This window comes from Mobula birostris, chromosome 14, assembly GCF_030028105.1.
Source record: "Mobula birostris isolate sMobBir1 chromosome 14, sMobBir1.hap1, whole genome shotgun sequence".
Classification (NCBI taxonomy): domain Eukaryota; kingdom Metazoa; phylum Chordata; class Chondrichthyes; order Myliobatiformes; family Myliobatidae; genus Mobula; species Mobula birostris.
Window position 1 is genome coordinate 3,730,324 of NC_092383.1, and position 16,618 is coordinate 3,746,941.

The 16,618-nt window shown below is 38.7% G+C and overlaps 1 protein-coding gene across 8 annotated transcripts in view; it reads left to right on the forward strand.

Annotated features, from left to right (window-relative positions):
* The window catches only part of LOC140209659 (CTD small phosphatase-like protein 2), a 70,619-nt gene that overhangs the window by 5,263 nt on the left and 48,738 nt on the right, over positions 1–16,618 (forward strand). For 2 of the 8 annotated variants that reach the window (XM_072277999.1, XM_072277995.1), the window contains 2 exons: positions 15,059–15,152; positions 15,862–16,040. The exons of 4 other annotated variants lie outside the window; for them this stretch is intronic. The gene's annotated coding sequence lies outside the window, so the exon portion shown is untranslated. The remainder of the gene's footprint in view (positions 1–15,058; positions 15,153–15,861; positions 16,041–16,618) is intronic. 2 more of the 8 variants (XM_072277997.1, XM_072277994.1) reach the window with 1 other exon arrangement.

Sequence of the window (16,618 nt, forward strand, 5' to 3'; positions counted from 1 at the left end):
GAATTGCCATGCAAATTGATTGAGTTGTTGAGAAGGTGTATGGTGTGTTGGCCTTCAATAGTCGGGCATCGAGTTCAAAGAGCCACGAGGTAATGTTGCTGCTCTGTGAAATTCTGGTTCGACTACACTTGGAATATTGTGTTCAGTTCTTGTCACCTCAGAATTGAAGGATGTGCAAGCTGTAGAGTGGATGCAGAGGTGATTTATCAGGATGCTACCTATATTACAGAGCATGTCTTGTGAGGATGGGTTGAGTGAGCTAGGACTTACCTCCTTGAGGCGAAGGAGGATGAGAAGTGACCTGATAGACATGTACAAGATGATAGAAATATAGAAAACCTACAGCACAATAGGTTTTCTGAGGCCCACAAAGTTGTGCCAAACATGTCCCTACCTTAGAAATTACCAGGGTTACCCATAACCCTCTATTTTTCTGAGTTCCATATACCTATCCAAAAGTCTCTTAAAAGACCCTATCGTATCTGCCTCCACCTCCGTTGCCAGTAGCCCATTCCACGTACTCACCACTCTCTGCGTAAAAAAAACTTACCCCTGACATCTCCTCAGTACCTACTCTCGAGCACCTTAAACCTGTGCCTTCTTATGGCAGCCATTTCAGCCCTGGGGAAAAGCCTCTGACTATCCACACGATCAATGCCTCTCATCATCTTATACACCTCTATCAGGTCACCCCTCATCCTCTGTCGCTCCAAGGAGAAAAGGCCAAGCTCACTCCACCTGTTCTCATAAGACATGCTTCCAAATCCAGGCAACATCCTTGTAAATCTCTGCACCCTTTCTATGGTTTCCACATCCTTCCTGTAGTGAGGCAACCAGAACTGAGCACAGAACTCCAAGTGGGGTCTGACCAGGGTCCTATATAGCTGTAACATTACCTCTTGGCTCCTAAATTCAATTCCACAATTGATGAAGACCAATACACCATATGCCTTCTTAACCACAGAGTCAATCTGCGCAGCTGCTTTGAGCGTCCTATGGACTCAGACCCCAAGATCCCTCTGATCCTCCACACTGCCAAGAGTCTTACCGTTAAACTATATTATGTCATCATATTTGACCTACCAGAATGAACCACTGTACACTTACCTGGGTTGAACTCCATCTGCCACTTCTCGGCCCAGTTTTGCATCCTATCAATGTTCCCCTGTAACCTCTGACAGCCCTCCACACTATCCACAACACCCCCAACCTTAGTGTCATCAGCAAACTTACTAACCCGCCCCTCCACTTCCTCATCCAGGTCATTTATAAAGATCACGAAGGGTAAGGGTCCCAGAACAGATCCCTGAGACACACCACTGGTCACCGACCTCCATGCAGAATATGACCCGTCTACAACCACTCTTTGCCTTCTGTGGGCAAGCCAGTTCTGGATACACAAAGCAATGTCACCTTGGATCCCATGCCTCCTTACGTTCTCAATGAGCCTTGCATCGGGTACCTTATCAAACGCCTTGCTGAAATCCATATACACTACATCTACTGCTCTTTCTTCATCAATGTGTTTAGTCACATCCTCAAAAAATTCAATCAGGCTCGTAAGGCCCAACCTGCCCTTGACAAAGCCATGCTGACTATTCCTAATCATAGTATACCTCTCCAAATGTTCACAAATCCTGCCTCTCAGTATCTTCTCCATCAACTTACCAACCACTGAAGTAAGGCTCACTGGTCTATAATTTCTTGGGCTATCTCTACTCCCTTTCTTGAATAAGGGAACAACATCTGCAACCATCCGATCCTCCGGAACCTCTCCCGTCCCCATTGATGATGCAAAGATCATCACCAGAGGCTCAGCAATCTCCTCCCTTGCCTCCCACAGTAGCCTGGGGTACATCTCATCCGGTCCCGGCAACTTATCCAACTTGATGCTTTCCAAAAGCTCCAGCACATCCTATGATGATGAGAGGCATAGATCAAGTGGATAACCAGGGACTTTCTGACAGGATGGAAATGGCTAAGATAAGAGGGCATAATTTTAAGGTGATTAGAGGAAAGTATTGCAGGTGAGTGCTTGGAATGCCCTGCCAGGGGTGGTAGAGGCAGATACATTATGGACATTTAAGGAACTCTTAGATAGGCACATGGATGATAGAAAAATGGAGGACGATGTAGGAGGGAAGTGTTAGGTTGATCTTAGAGTAGGTTAAAACATGGCCTGTATTGTGCTATAATGTTTTATGTTCAATGTAATTTGAGTTGCTTGCTTTGTAAAATTTCTTGCAATAATGTGACAGTGTCTGTGGGAGCATTTTAATTCCTTATACCACAATTTCCAAACCTAACTGAATTCTTAATAAATAAAATCTGTTGTGATTAAATAATGAGCAAAATATCTAACCACTAGTTAATACATTGTTTGTAGATTTGCTCACTATTCTTTGCTGTGGCATGTCTTTAATTTGAAAAGAACTTAATATGATACTCAGGGCATTAAAATGCTGATTTAGTTTTCCAATGAGGTAACAAAACAACTTAATGGTAGAACGGTGAATGTGTGTATTTTAGATTTTAGTAAGGAATTTGACAAGAGGGTGATGGGATTCTTGGGCAAGTTGTAGTACCTGCTTACACTACCCCCCCCCCCCCCCCCACCACCACCACCACCAAATCAGGTTCACATGAAGCCATGGGAGCAGGTGGTGGGTGGTCATATGAGCAGCTGGTGCACATCACAAGAAGTCTTGGTTATGTGACCACTAACGCCAGTCAAAAATCTCTGAAGAATGTTGATAATGGCTGGGGTCACCCATCTTATAGAGACACTGCCCAGAAGAAAACAAATGCAAACCACTTCTGTAGTAACATTTGCCAAGAACACTCATAGTAATGGAAAGACCGTGATCGCCCACATCGTACAACACAGCACATAACAAACGAATGTTTGACAAGATTCTCCATAGTTGGCTCATCTAGAAAATCATGAGGCACAGGATCCACGGAAACTTAGCTGTGTGGATTCAGAACTGGCTTGTACACAGAAGGCAGAGGGTGGTAGTAGATGGAGCGTTATTCTGCCAGGGGATCGGTGACTATTGATTTTCTGTCAGGATCTGTTCTGGGTCCCCAGCTCTGATTTTCTTTAAAAAATGATTTGAATGAGTAAGTGGAGGGGTTGGTTAGTAAATCTGCAGATGATAGAAAGATTGGAGATGCTGTAGATATTGTATAAGGTTACAACAGGATATAGAGGATATGCAGAGAAGCAGCAGATGTACATATATGGTGTAACCAGAGTTTCTATGAAATAGTACCATTAAGAAAACATTCCTTGACATCATCGTACCAAAATTAATTACAAAGATAGTGTTAACATTTGGGAATGATCGGTGAAGGTAGCTTAATTAAAAATTGGCATTCTGGGAGTGATGGGTATTGAAGATTGGAGTTGAGTGTTTACCATTATGATCTGAATCCGTGGTGTAGTTCCGGAATCATTCTACAGTAACCTATGATAAATATTTTATACTATTTGCAAATTATATTTCCACAAAGAAGATGATCTCCATTGGGCTAGAGGAACATTGGTTTGGAATGTCTGAAGTCTTGAACAATAATGTTGAAATAAGGGCAGATACTCTTTGAAATTGGGTTGGAGGTTGGGATGCAGAGGAACTTTTCATGACGTCTGTGTAGTTAAACATTTTTCTAACATAAATACTGAACATTTTCCTCCCATTTAATTAAAGAGGAAAGATAGGTCTGTTGGCTCAGGTGTTGAGCTTTTATTTCACTTATAATGACAATGTTTGGGGAAAAATAATTGGCTTAATTCCTAATTAAAATGCCCATAATTGTACAAACAGCAATATGAAATTTTTTAGATTATGAGAACACTCAGTCCTCTTTTATTGTCATTTAGAAATGCATAAGTGCATTAAGAAATGATACAATGTTTCTCCAGAGTGATATCACAGAAAGCAGGACAAACCAAAGACTAACACTGACAGAACCACATAATTATAACATATAGTTACAGCAGTGCAAAACAATACCATAATTTGATGAAGAGCAGACCATGGGCACAGTAAAAAAAAAAAGTCTCAAAGTCCCGAGTCGATCGACTCCCAAGTCCCCGATAGCAAGCGGCAAAAGGGAGAAACTCCTTGTGTGCAATTTAATGATTTTTACCTTTTAATTTGGCATATATTAGGTGTAGAATATTCTGTTTCTCCTAGACACCAGATACAAATCTAATGTTGCAATCTTCTTTATTTTTCCTATTGGTATCCTATACCTTTTCCCACCCAATCACATGATGGAATTTCCCTTCCCCAGTCCTACTATGCTGGATGACCAAAAGCTTTTTATAAAACTTGGTAAATTTGTTTCTTTGACAATTCCTCCAATTACTTAATTGATCCTTGTGTTCTTGTTCCTTCACTCCAATGAGGTGTGTGGTTACACTTCTATGAAATTCTGATATAAATTCAAGATCATGTTTATTGGCATCTGACTGTGCACATACACAACCAAATGAAATGACATGCACCCATGAACACTGAACACTAATGTAGAAGTAAATCTGGCATCTTTCTCTCTATTCCTCCCTATTCGTTCTTAAGGGAATTCATTTTGGCATAGCTGTAACTTTTTAGTTTCATGTGCTCCCTGTGGATCGGTGTTGTATTGGAGAATCTGAGCAATGAACCAGGTGGAATACAACTCCTCAACACTCAGTGACATTTGCCAAGTTACACTTTGCCAGTTCCTACTTTTTAATACCTTCCCAAGTACACAAAACTGTACCATTGCTGTTGATTTTTTTGCTTTAGCTTCAGTCTACTACCTTAGTTGCAAACCTGATGCAAACACTTTTTTCCTAAGTGTGTTTGCAGATAATGTATTATACTGACCTACATTTAAGATATTTTCTATCCATCTTGACTACTGTATGACTTTTCATACACAAAATAAAAACGGCATCTAAAGACAAGTCAGCTTGTTTATCAAAACTAGAAAGTCTCCACTCAAAATACTATTCTGGCATTACTTTTCTTCTACTGAAGGACTTGCAACTTATCGCCATAATTTTCTATTTTTAAATTTGTATTTTGGAAATAGTTTTTTAAGTCTTGATGGCATAATTGAATCCGTCACTGTAGTTAAACCACCAATGATTATGTTGGCGTTCAGATTGCTCGAAATGTGTATGAAAGTTTTTCCATTTGCTTCTATTTTAGACTACTGAATTTTAGCTGTAAAGTTCAGAGTAAGTTTCTTATCAAAGTACATGTATGTCTCCATGTACAACCCTGAGATTCATTTTTTTGCAGGCATTCACAGTAGATACAAAGAAACACAGTAATATGAATGAAAAACTGCGCACAGCAAAGACGGACAAGCAACCAGTGTGCAAAAGATATCAATTTGCGCAAATACAAAAAAAAAGCAGATTTAATATCACTGGCATATGTCGTGAAATTTTTTGTTTTGATAATTAATATTGCTGAGAATATGAGTTGTAAAGTCCTTGACAGTGTGTATGAGGTTGTGGAAGCAGTTCAGTGTTGGGCTGAGTGAGGTTATCCACACCATTTCAGGGGCCTGATGGTTGTAGGGTAATAACTGTTCCTGAATCTGGTTAAGTGGGACCTGAGACTCCTGTACTTCCTCCTCAATGGCATCATTGAGAAGAGAGCATGGCTTGGGTCATTATTAATATGCAGTTTATGATATATTTTTCTTATTTGTCATATTTTAAAAATTCAGTTGAATCAGTGCAGTAATTGATGTCAATTGGGTGTAAAAGTGTGCTGGTAAACTTTTCCATTGGAGTGGAGAGGGGTGAAAGAACAGAGGCTGTTCTGGGCTTGGACCAATGATAGTCAGTTCTTTGTTGGAATAACCTGTTAGTCTGCCCCATTTCTATCCCTGTTTCCTTTATATTTACTGTGAAGCAGACTCCTGTGCTTATTGTGTAAATATAATTGGCTGGGTTTGTTCGAGATGAACTGTGTCTGGATAATGCATTCACAGGAGAAAATCTGAATTCAAGTTGAGTCTTGCAGGAGTTATTTAATTCTGAGCAGTTGTTAAATCAATTAGAATTAAATTGAACAGTAAAAAGCATGGCACAATAAATGATCTTTGTCTTTCCCTTGCTGTGAAGGGACAAGTTTTCTTAAAGGTACTTTTTAAAAGGCCCTTCCTCCCTTGCAAAATGCATTCAACAGATAGCTGTGTATTTTCTAACATCAAAAGGAAACTAGAGAAGAGACCCTTCCAGGAACTGTAAAGCATTGTATAAAACAGAACTGACTGAAGGTCTAGGTCAGTTGCCTAGTCAAAACATAATTAATGGTACAGGAAACTTGGAGCAAATTAGGGAGAGATAAAATTTTTATAAAGCTGACCAAGTATGTCATTTAGAATTATGAATTTTGAATTACAGCATATATGTATCAGCCAAAATGTTCTGGAAATGTTGAGATATGTTAGTCAAATTGGTTTGCTCACATGATAAGCAAAAGATCTTTATTACATACCAGCAGTGAAGTTAATTGCTTAATTATACACTATGCTGAGCCAGTGACCCAGGTTCAATTCTGCGGCTGTCTGTAAGGAGTTTGAACTTTGTCCCCATGACTGTGTGGGTTTCTTTCACGTACTCCAGTTTCCTCCCATGTTCCAAAAATGTAGGGATTAGTATGTTAATTAGCCATGTGGGTGTAATTGGGCAGAACGGGCTTATGCCTGTTACTGTGCTGTATCTCTCACTAATAGTAACAATAATAATTATAATGATAGTAGTAAATCTCCAGAAAGGCACAATACTAAACACCACTAGAATAGTCCAAAAGTTCCTAGCAAGAAATGAGTGTGCTTGACAATGCCTGTACCTCAAGTTTTGCCATCTTGCTGAAAAATATACTAATTATAATAATAAAGCACTCCTGATCAAAGGTGACTTATTTCCACTCAATTTCTGTGCATTCTGATGTGATTAGTGAGCAGTGCGGAAACAGCCTTTTCCATAGATGTGGCTGGGGTTACCTGATGAAGCGGGGGTGAGGGTATTCAGTTGGTGTGCACTTTCTGCCAGCTTCACTGGCTTTCCGTACACTTAAGGTTCTCGATACAAATCAGAGCTCTCCGTACTTTGGGTGGTGAAAAGGGATTATCAAGAATCAATAAGGATATTGTATTTTTCCATTTGAATTTACCTTTGAATCCTTTCCTCTGACCAGCTGGCAATTTCTTCCCATGACAGAGCTTGCAGTAGTGTGTCTACTTTGGTATTCTGCTGTCAGGCAGGCAAATGACATAATCTGGCTGTAATTCAGGAATCGTCTCCAATGGTCACAGAATCACTCAGTACACTCTGACTGAGATTCCCATCCAAGCTAGTTCCATTTAGCCGAGTTTGGCTGTAACTCTCTCTTAAAACCTTTCCTATTCACGTGCCTGTCTAGTATTATGCCTTGGTAATATTACGGTACTCCTGCTACTGCAGTACTAGTTAGGTAAGAAGTAATTTGCACTGTGCTCAGAGAGTTGTGAGGCAAAAAGTATTGTTCTCTTGTTTTCTTTCTCTTTGCCATGCAGTCCCTTCCTACAGCTGATTGCTAGTTAATTAGCCTCAGGTGTGTCATGGGGACATGCATGATTGAGAAGGTGAAAAATCAATACCTAGAATATTTCTTAACTAGGTGCAGACTTTGTTTTATGTACATTACACTCTCCTATAGATATTGTTTTGTGTGTCAAGTAACTGAAACTGAGAGAGTAACAAACTGGGGCTGCGGGTCTCTGTTTGAAGATCACATGTTGAGGTGTGCTATTTCAGTCTATTTGCTCACGTGATAAACAAAAGTTGTTTATGAAAGGCTTGCAGTGTATTTTGATTAGTTTGTTGGCAACACCTCCATGATGATTGTAACCGGTCTATTATACTACGTGTCCATTTTTAGCAGTATTTCTACATAGTACTTCTTCAGCCACTTATCCACATGAAGTCAGTTTTCCTATTGTTAACTTTGTCTAATTTCCGTAGAATAACAACAATCTGCGAAATCAACCTAAACCATGTGGTTGTAGCTTCTTTGTGGCAGATATTAATTGTATTATGTACTGTTAGAACTGCAGGGTCTTCAAGGTCATGGGGAATTTAATTTTGCAATTGACACAAGTTCTGTTTCAAATACAAGAACCCTTTACCCAATAAGAGAGCATTTTTACAGATTTGTTTGCTACTTGACTATGTTTTATTCAAATTAACTTTCTCAAAGGGCACCATGGCAGCATAGTGGTTAGCACGATGCTATTACAGTGGTTGCATCGGAGTTCAATCCCAGTGTCCTCTGTACGCCCTGACCATGGAATGCATGGGTTTTCTCTGGGTGCTCCAGTTTCCTCCTCAGTCCAAAGATGTACCGTGTAGATTAATTGGTCATCATAAATTGTCTCATGATTAGGCTAGGGTTAAAATGGGGTTGTCGGGGGTCACTGGGCAGTGTGGCTTAAAGAGCCTATTCTGTACTGTATCTCTAAATAAGTAATAAATCGTCGGTGATCTGGTCAGATTATGTATTGTAATGTAAACCCACTGCAGCAAGCTCATGGGTGATATAATCACTGCCTTTAATTCGGCTTTCCTGGTTCACCCCTGTAATACTTGATTTTCCCTATAGAATAAAAATCAATCTATCCCTGCCTTTATTAACGTAATATCACCTTCTCTATACTCTGGGCTGACAATTCTAAAGGCTCGCAATCCTCTTGCTAAAAGAAATTCCTCCTCAGTGATAAATGGGAGAGCCATTCATCCTGAGAAAGAACCTGTCAATTCCAGAGAAGACTGTATCAGTACCTCCATCCTGTCAAGTACTGTCAGAATCTTTTCTATTTAATTAAAATCACCTTTCATTCTTGCAAGCTGCAATGGATGCAGGTCTAATTTTGCACTTTCCTCACAAAACAACTCTTTCATCCAATAATCAATCTAATGGATTTTGTTGCATTGTTTCCAGGGCATATGTAAGTCTTCTTTAGGCTTTGAACATTTTGAAAATTAAAACTTCCAGATTAAGAAAGGGAAGCAATTTTATGGAGTTATTGAGTCCAGCAAATGTGCAGTGTTAAATTATTAGTGACCATTTTGTGCTCCTGTGGTTTCGGCTGTCAGTGTGGTATCCACCAATGATAAAAATTCATTGCCATACAGCAACTTGCTATTTTTATTTTGGATCTGCATAAAAGGCATCCAGTGCATTTAGAGCAGGCATCCCCAGCCTGAGCTCCATGGGCCCCTTGATTATTGTTAAGGTTCCATGGCACAAAAAAGTTTGGCAACCCCTGATCTAGAGCATGCACCTGGAAAGTTTCTATTAATTTAAAGTCGTTAGAGTCATATTTATGTAAAGAGTTAAATGAAAGCATATTGCTGATAAAACTTCAAACTATTAAATATTAAAATGCAATTGGACACGAGCCTCCTTGAATTCCTCACAATTACACAATTTTGTATCTATATTAAAGCTTTAATGTGCACAAAATCCCAAGGTACTTTGCAGAAATATTATCAATGTGATATTAAATCATGAGGGCAGATGGTTAGAAGTTGACTTTTGAAAAGAAGTGAAAAAGGAGATGAGAGTCATGAGGTTTAGGGAGGGAATCCACAGAATATCCGCCTTAAAATTAGAAGTATAATAATGCTTTAGGTTTTGTTCTTGCTTGACAGTGGAATAATTATTTGGTGATAAAATAATCAGAATTGAAGGATCATAAATAATCTAAAGTGTTATAAGATTGGTAAAGGAGTGAGGGAGATTATGATGAGATAATTGAGAGGGTATAAACCAAGGATGAGAATTTTAAAATCCAGGTGGTGTTTATGTGTATGATGCAGATTTATTAGCAATGAGAGCATTGGATTTGAAGCGAGTTTGATTATGAAGCCGTGTTTTGGATTATCTGGTACTTATGAAGGATAGAATTAGGTAGGCTGACCTGGAGTGCAAGAATGTCTTGAAATAGGTAAGGATGTGAAAGTTGGCAGTAAATGAGCTGAACAGGGGCAGTGCCAAATCATCTTGCAGATCTGGAAATAAATAAATCAGTCGATTTTTTAATGGAACAGGCAGGCTTATAGAGACATGGAGCAATTGCCTGCATTATGTTTTCATGATTTTATTTTTTCTTGCCTTGCTGTACTTGAAAATGAAAAATGCTATTAACAACTGCATTAAATGTGCAGGTTGACAGGCCTTTCCTTGAATCCTTCTGGAATATTTACTCATTTCATTTACTCTGTTTAGGTAATACTGTTTCTTGACAACCTAGCTACAAACCTTTGCATGGTAGAGAAAGGACTTTCGTGATGTTGTTTGACTTGCTTTTTGCATTTCACTGTTCCCATAAATGTATGCACTGACACATGTATGCGCCCATACATACCTGCCACCTTAAAATTGGTAGTGTAATAATGTTTTATATTTTATTCTTGCAGATAATTTTTGGGTGTTAATTGAATTTCTGTAGTTTCTTTCACATTATTAATGTAATACTCAGTTGGCACCATCCCGTGTTACAGGATGTAGTCAGTAGGTGGGAGAGGAGAGGCCTTGTAATATTGAGAATCTTTCTAAGTGACTGAATTAATGAAACTATTTTGTATCAAATGTTTGTTATGACTACAAACTTCCAGGAATTGTGATATCCTAGAAAACTGCATGGTATTGTTGATTTATTTGTAGCAAAGCATGTGTTCCTGAAGTGAGATTTTTATGCATGGAAGAAGGGTACAGGTTAGGCAGAGATTTAAAATAAGAGAAAAATAAATGTTGCTGCTGGCAAAAATACAAATCCTGAATCTTTAAATGGATAAGAACAAATCTTGTTATGTATTTTGCAAAAAAGATGATCTATACATAGTTATTTAAATAGATAGTCACTGATAAAATTCACGTCTCCCAGCTCAATCTGTAATGACAAATATATCCTGGTTGTTTATAAAAATGAAGTACCTTGGCTGAATTTGTATAGTTGAGTCAGTCATTTGATTCTTTCCTTTGGGTATTACTTATTTTTTGACATGCAAACTTTTATGAATGAACTCCATTTTATTCTGAAATAAATTTACCCTAATTAACTTCATATCAAAGTTCCTAGTTTCAGGCCACCTTGTACACATTGTAGTAAGTCACGTACGTCATTGAAAGATGAAAAATACACAAATGGTCATGTGTAAGACATCAGGAGACATAAACCAGATGTGTTGGCACAATATTGTGGCAATGTAGCTCTGTGGTTATTAAAACATGATTGATTAGTGAACAAAAGAATCCTTGCTACATTGACTTTCTTAATAACTATTTCACTTCTGCCAGACAAGAGTCTTAAGGAAAGCCAGTCTTAATTCTCCAGTCTGCAGTGTTTTCTGCAGTATTCTTGTTGCATCTGGTGCAGTTGAGTACAGATTTCTTAGCAACCTCTTGAGTGCCACTTTAGTGATCATGGCAGTTTTGCAGCACAATTTATTCCCAACACTGGCAACAAGTGAATTGAAGCTGTGATTTGTTGTGAAGTCTCTGGCAAAGGTGGCAGTGTGCCACAGCACTTAGAATCAGAACCATGTTTAATATCACTGACGTATGTTGTGAATTTTTTTGTTTTGTGAAGGGAAAATCTGAGATAGTAAACCTGAGGTTTACTGTCCATTCAGAAATCAGATGGCATAGGGGAAGAAGCTGTTCCTGAAATGCTGAGTGTGTGCCTCTTTAGTGGTAGCAGTGAGAAGAGGGCATGTGCAGGGGATGTAGGTCCTTATTGATAGATGCTGCCTTTTTGAGGCATCGCCTTTTGAAGGAGTTCTGGATGCTGGAGAGGCTAATTCCCATGATGGAACTGACTGAGTTGGCAACCCTCTGCAGTTTTCAGATCCTGTGCAGTGAGTCCTCCATACCTGTCCAGTGTTGTCAATGTGCAGTTGGCACTTTCTTCCTGAAACCACATGTGTTCTAGTTCCTTCCCATATTCAAAAGATGTGCTGTTAGGTTAAGTAAATTATTCCTTGTGTGGGTGGGTGGCAAGAAAATGAGGGACATGGGACTGCTCTGCTGGCACCCGGGATAATGGGATAGCTGAGTGGCCATCTCCTTTGTCACATTGACTGAATATGCCTATGATATTGCATAATCTGAACATTATGAAGACAAGCTGTGCTAGCTTCTGTCAGTAAAGGCAAGTTAAATTTCTTCAGAAAGATGCAGTGAATGATGGGTAGTTATTAATATGCAACTAAATAGTGATTATGATACAAGAATGTCATTAACTTGCTTTACTAAATCAGCTTGCAAATACATAAACTGTCCATTATTCGATTGCATAGCCTGTGGTGAAGTTCCAAATCATTAAATGTAACTTTTCATTCTTCACTTAAGCCATGTGCAAACACACAGATCACGTTGTTGCTTATGGTTTCACAGATTTATGCTGGCAAGCTCTGATAGTTTGTATAGCAATACGGCCTCAATATAAGAAATGCAGACAGTATTTTTCAACAAGTTACAAAAGGAGACTTAAGTCTTGGCATTTCTGAGAATATTCCTGTATCAAACAATCAAGTGGGTTTCACATTATTCTCTGAAATGTGTATCTCCACAGTACTGAACCAGTCAGCTCTCACTAAGAAAATAGCAGCCTGATTCATTCTGAATAGTCAGTGAAAGGCCATAATTGAATGAATGGAGCTAAATCTCTGCTATTGCATCTTTGTGTCCACTTGGGAAAGTATTAATGAATTTGTACTGCTATAACATACTTACTCTTTTACTTTGTGATTAGTAGAAACAGTATTAGGCCATTTGGTCTTTGGCGTTTCCTCCTCCATTTGATTATGGCTGACTTATTTTCCCTCTCAACTCCATTCTTCTGCTTTCATAGAACATAGAAATCTACAGCACATTACAGGCCCTTCAGCCCACAATGTTGTGCCGACCGTGTAATCTACTCTAGAAACTGCCTAGGATTACCCTACTGCAAAACCCTCTATTTTTCTAAGCTTCATATACCTTAAAAGACCCTATTGTATCTGCTTCCACCACTGTCGCCAGCAGTGCATTCCACACACCGACCACTGTCAGTGTGAAAACCTTGTGTGAAAGCTAATCAAGAACCTGTCAACCTCCACTTTAAATTCACCCAATAACTTGGCCTCCACTGCCATTTGTGGCAATGAATTCCGCAAATTCTCTACCCTCTGGCTAAAGAAACTACTCTTCATGTCTGTTCTAAAGGGATGATCTTCTATTCTGAGGTGGTCCTAGACTCTTCCACTTATTGAAAGCATCCTCCATGCATCCACTCTATCCAGACCTTTCAATATTCAGTAGGTTCACTTGACGTTCATTTGATTGGTTCATTAATGACTTTCTCTTAATTTGTCACTAAAACCTGCATGATATCTTCACGATCTTTAGCTCTGTTTTGAAAGGAAGTTTCCAATGAAAAACTGCCAATATCTTCCCATCCTGGCTAACTTCAAACTATATTGCTCAGTAGCAGTTTAATCAGAATTTATGCTTGTTGTTGATGCAGTAACAGAGTGTAGAAATGTGGTAACTAATTCTGTACCAGGAAAAATGACTAGTGATTGCAAGTTCATAACACACCAGATTACTGTATGTTGTAAAGTTGCTTTCAATAAGGCCCAGTATTTGGATGTAGTGAAAGTACTATGAAATACCAAGTGGTTCACAGATGTAGGAAAAGAAATCTGCCACCCTATTCCAGTTGATTTATCCATGTTTCTTGTCCTTTCCTGAACAGAAAAGCTATTAGGGGATGCATGGACATGCATATATGGGATTGCCTACAGATAAATAGAGACTGCAGTTATATATACACTTAAACTGAAGATGTATTGATTAATCAGGTTTGTGAATTAAAGCAATTGGCATAGAAACAGTACCTGTTTGGATGACTTGTATCTGCTAATGAAGTTCCAGCCTCTCTCTTTCTCTCTCGATTTATTTGTGTCCCTCAACACTAAACGTATTACTATCTTACCTACTTGTTTTTGATATACTCTTGACCCAAGGCTGCGTTTTTTGTTAGGCCTTTATCCTCGATCAGCTGTAAATTTTCCCCGATTGTAACCTCCCTTTTCAGCCCCAGAGTGCCAGCATAGGAAATTTCTTTCTTTAAGGTAAGCTTATAGTTCATGTAAGAGAAGCATAAAGAAACCAAAGCCCAGTACATCCGTCTGCGCCATCATTTGCTTTAACTTTCTATTTCAGTGTTAGTGAACTGGCTTTCCTGGCCTCTGAGTTCTGGCAATTCTTGGAATACTCATAGGAAAAATCTTGGTTGGGGTGGGGGCTACCATCAGCAAACTAGTGAAACTGTTCGGATGATAGAATTGTTCAGTACAGTAGGCAGCTATTCACATTATTCCCACTGTAACTCTGTGGAGAAGCTCTGCGATTAATGTTTTTTTTACCCCATAATGCTGATTTTTTTAAACTACTTAAATAATGTCCTTTTAAAACTACTAAGGATTCCACCTCCCACACCAAACATCTCCTCTCTGTCAAGTACCCACTTAATAACATGCATCTCGTTCTTTTACCTGTTACCTTAAAACTGTGTTCTCTAGTTACACTCTGCATGGCATTTTTGTATCTTCCATTTAAAAAAAAGTCTCAGTTTCAAGCATGAATTGAATCTTCTGTTCTGTATTGAGGAGTAAAGGGCTAAACCATGATTATTCAACGGTATCTATCATTTCTGTGACATTCTATTAATACTCAATAGTAGTACTCAGATAATTTTCCAAATGTTTCAAATCTAGGTTTCATTTTATCAGATAATATCTTTTGTCCACAAGCCATTGGTATCCTCTCCAGACAAGAAGAGAGAGGTCTGCAACCGTTTTCTGCACACCTTCTCCTCGGAGTAACTGCTTTCTGTCCGTTATGATGTAGGGCTGAACTGCTGCTCTACATTTACAGGTTTGTGTTTGTATGCCAGGTCGTCTCCTTGTAACTGGACCTCGCATCTTCTATGCACCAATGTGCCTTTATCCTCCCAGCATCTAGGTAAATGTAGCGAAAGCTTGGTTGGAATGGAGAACCTTTATCACTGTTCTGCTGTCGGGACTATGCCATGTGCCACCAAGTGATCTGGTAGGTGGATGAATATGCACTCTATCAGACTGAGGCTCGGCCTATCAACAACAGAATCACCTCATTGACAATGAGGGGGCAATTCTCTATGCAAACAGTAAACATTATAAATTAATATAAACATACTGTTAGTTTGAACTGGTTTTTCATGTAAAATTGTCCTTGCTAACTTACTCGTTGCATGGTGAAATTCTTCCTTCAATCCACCTAGTTCACTACCTTTGCTGGTTGGTTCAACAATTTGACTAATTGTATTCACGGAATTAAAATTGCTAAAATGCAGATCTACACATCAAAGAATGCATAAAGAACTGATAACCCTACCTATCGTAGAATAGACTGACATTTAAACACACAGCACTCAAAATCGAGGATGTTTGACTTAATTCTATGATGTGTTCAAATGTCAAGTAGTCGATTGGTTTCCGTTCTTGTACCATCTGAATGATCAAACCATGCATCTTCGAAACACTATGATCCATACGTCTGTCTTGCCTGAAATAAGATATAATATGTCCTACAATATTTGCAGTCTTCAGAAACCTACTGATCTCTAACTTTAACCTTGTTTGTGTTTTTTGGCCACAAGCAAAGAATCCAATAAATAGTTTCTACAGGGATGCTTCATTTTTTGTGATGCCCTATATTTAAAATGAACCACTGTTTTTGCAGTAACTGAAATCAGTCAAATTCTGTTTCCATTACACAGGATTTCTGGTAATTTGAGGATTGTATTTCACGGCTATGCCTGTTTTTCTGTGAAAAGTGCACATTGTTCCAAAACGTCGAAGAGGAGCCAAACTCAATCAAGTGCACAAGAATTTGAAAAGTTGCCTAGACTTCAAGAAATCTGCACCTATTGACATACTCGCTGGACCTCCATGAACTGTATGTGTACAGTTTTGTGTGAAGAATTGATTGAGGATAACTCAGTATGCAGGATATAAACTTAACATTGGAAATTGAGGTTAAACCATGTACTTTATGAGACCAGGGTACCAAACTCTTTGGAGCTGGGGCTTGATGAACCTTAAAGATTAGTGAGTGGGTGCCTTTGCTGATGCAAGGTTCTTTCCACCATTCTTCCATCTCTTCAAAATTCCCATTTTCCATAGTTTTTATAAAGTTTAAGGCTATAAAGACATGTTTCAGGAAAACATAAATATATCTAATTACTGCCTTTATTTAAACAAAATAGCAAGTCTTTTTATAGGAGTAAATTTTCAAACAAATTTGACACCAATCTATAAAATGTGATGTTACCTCAAAAGTTCAGTTAGAGTTGTAGATTTTAAAGAGCTAGTGATGGAATTCCTGAGTTTAGCACCTTGTCAATTTAAAGGCAGCTACCAGTAATGGAACAGTGAACTTTAGAGAAAGTCAGAGGCTGGGATTAGAGGGTTTTGTAGGGCTTGAGGAAATTTCAAATAGGGAAAGGTATTTGAAAGCACGAATCAGAATGGTAA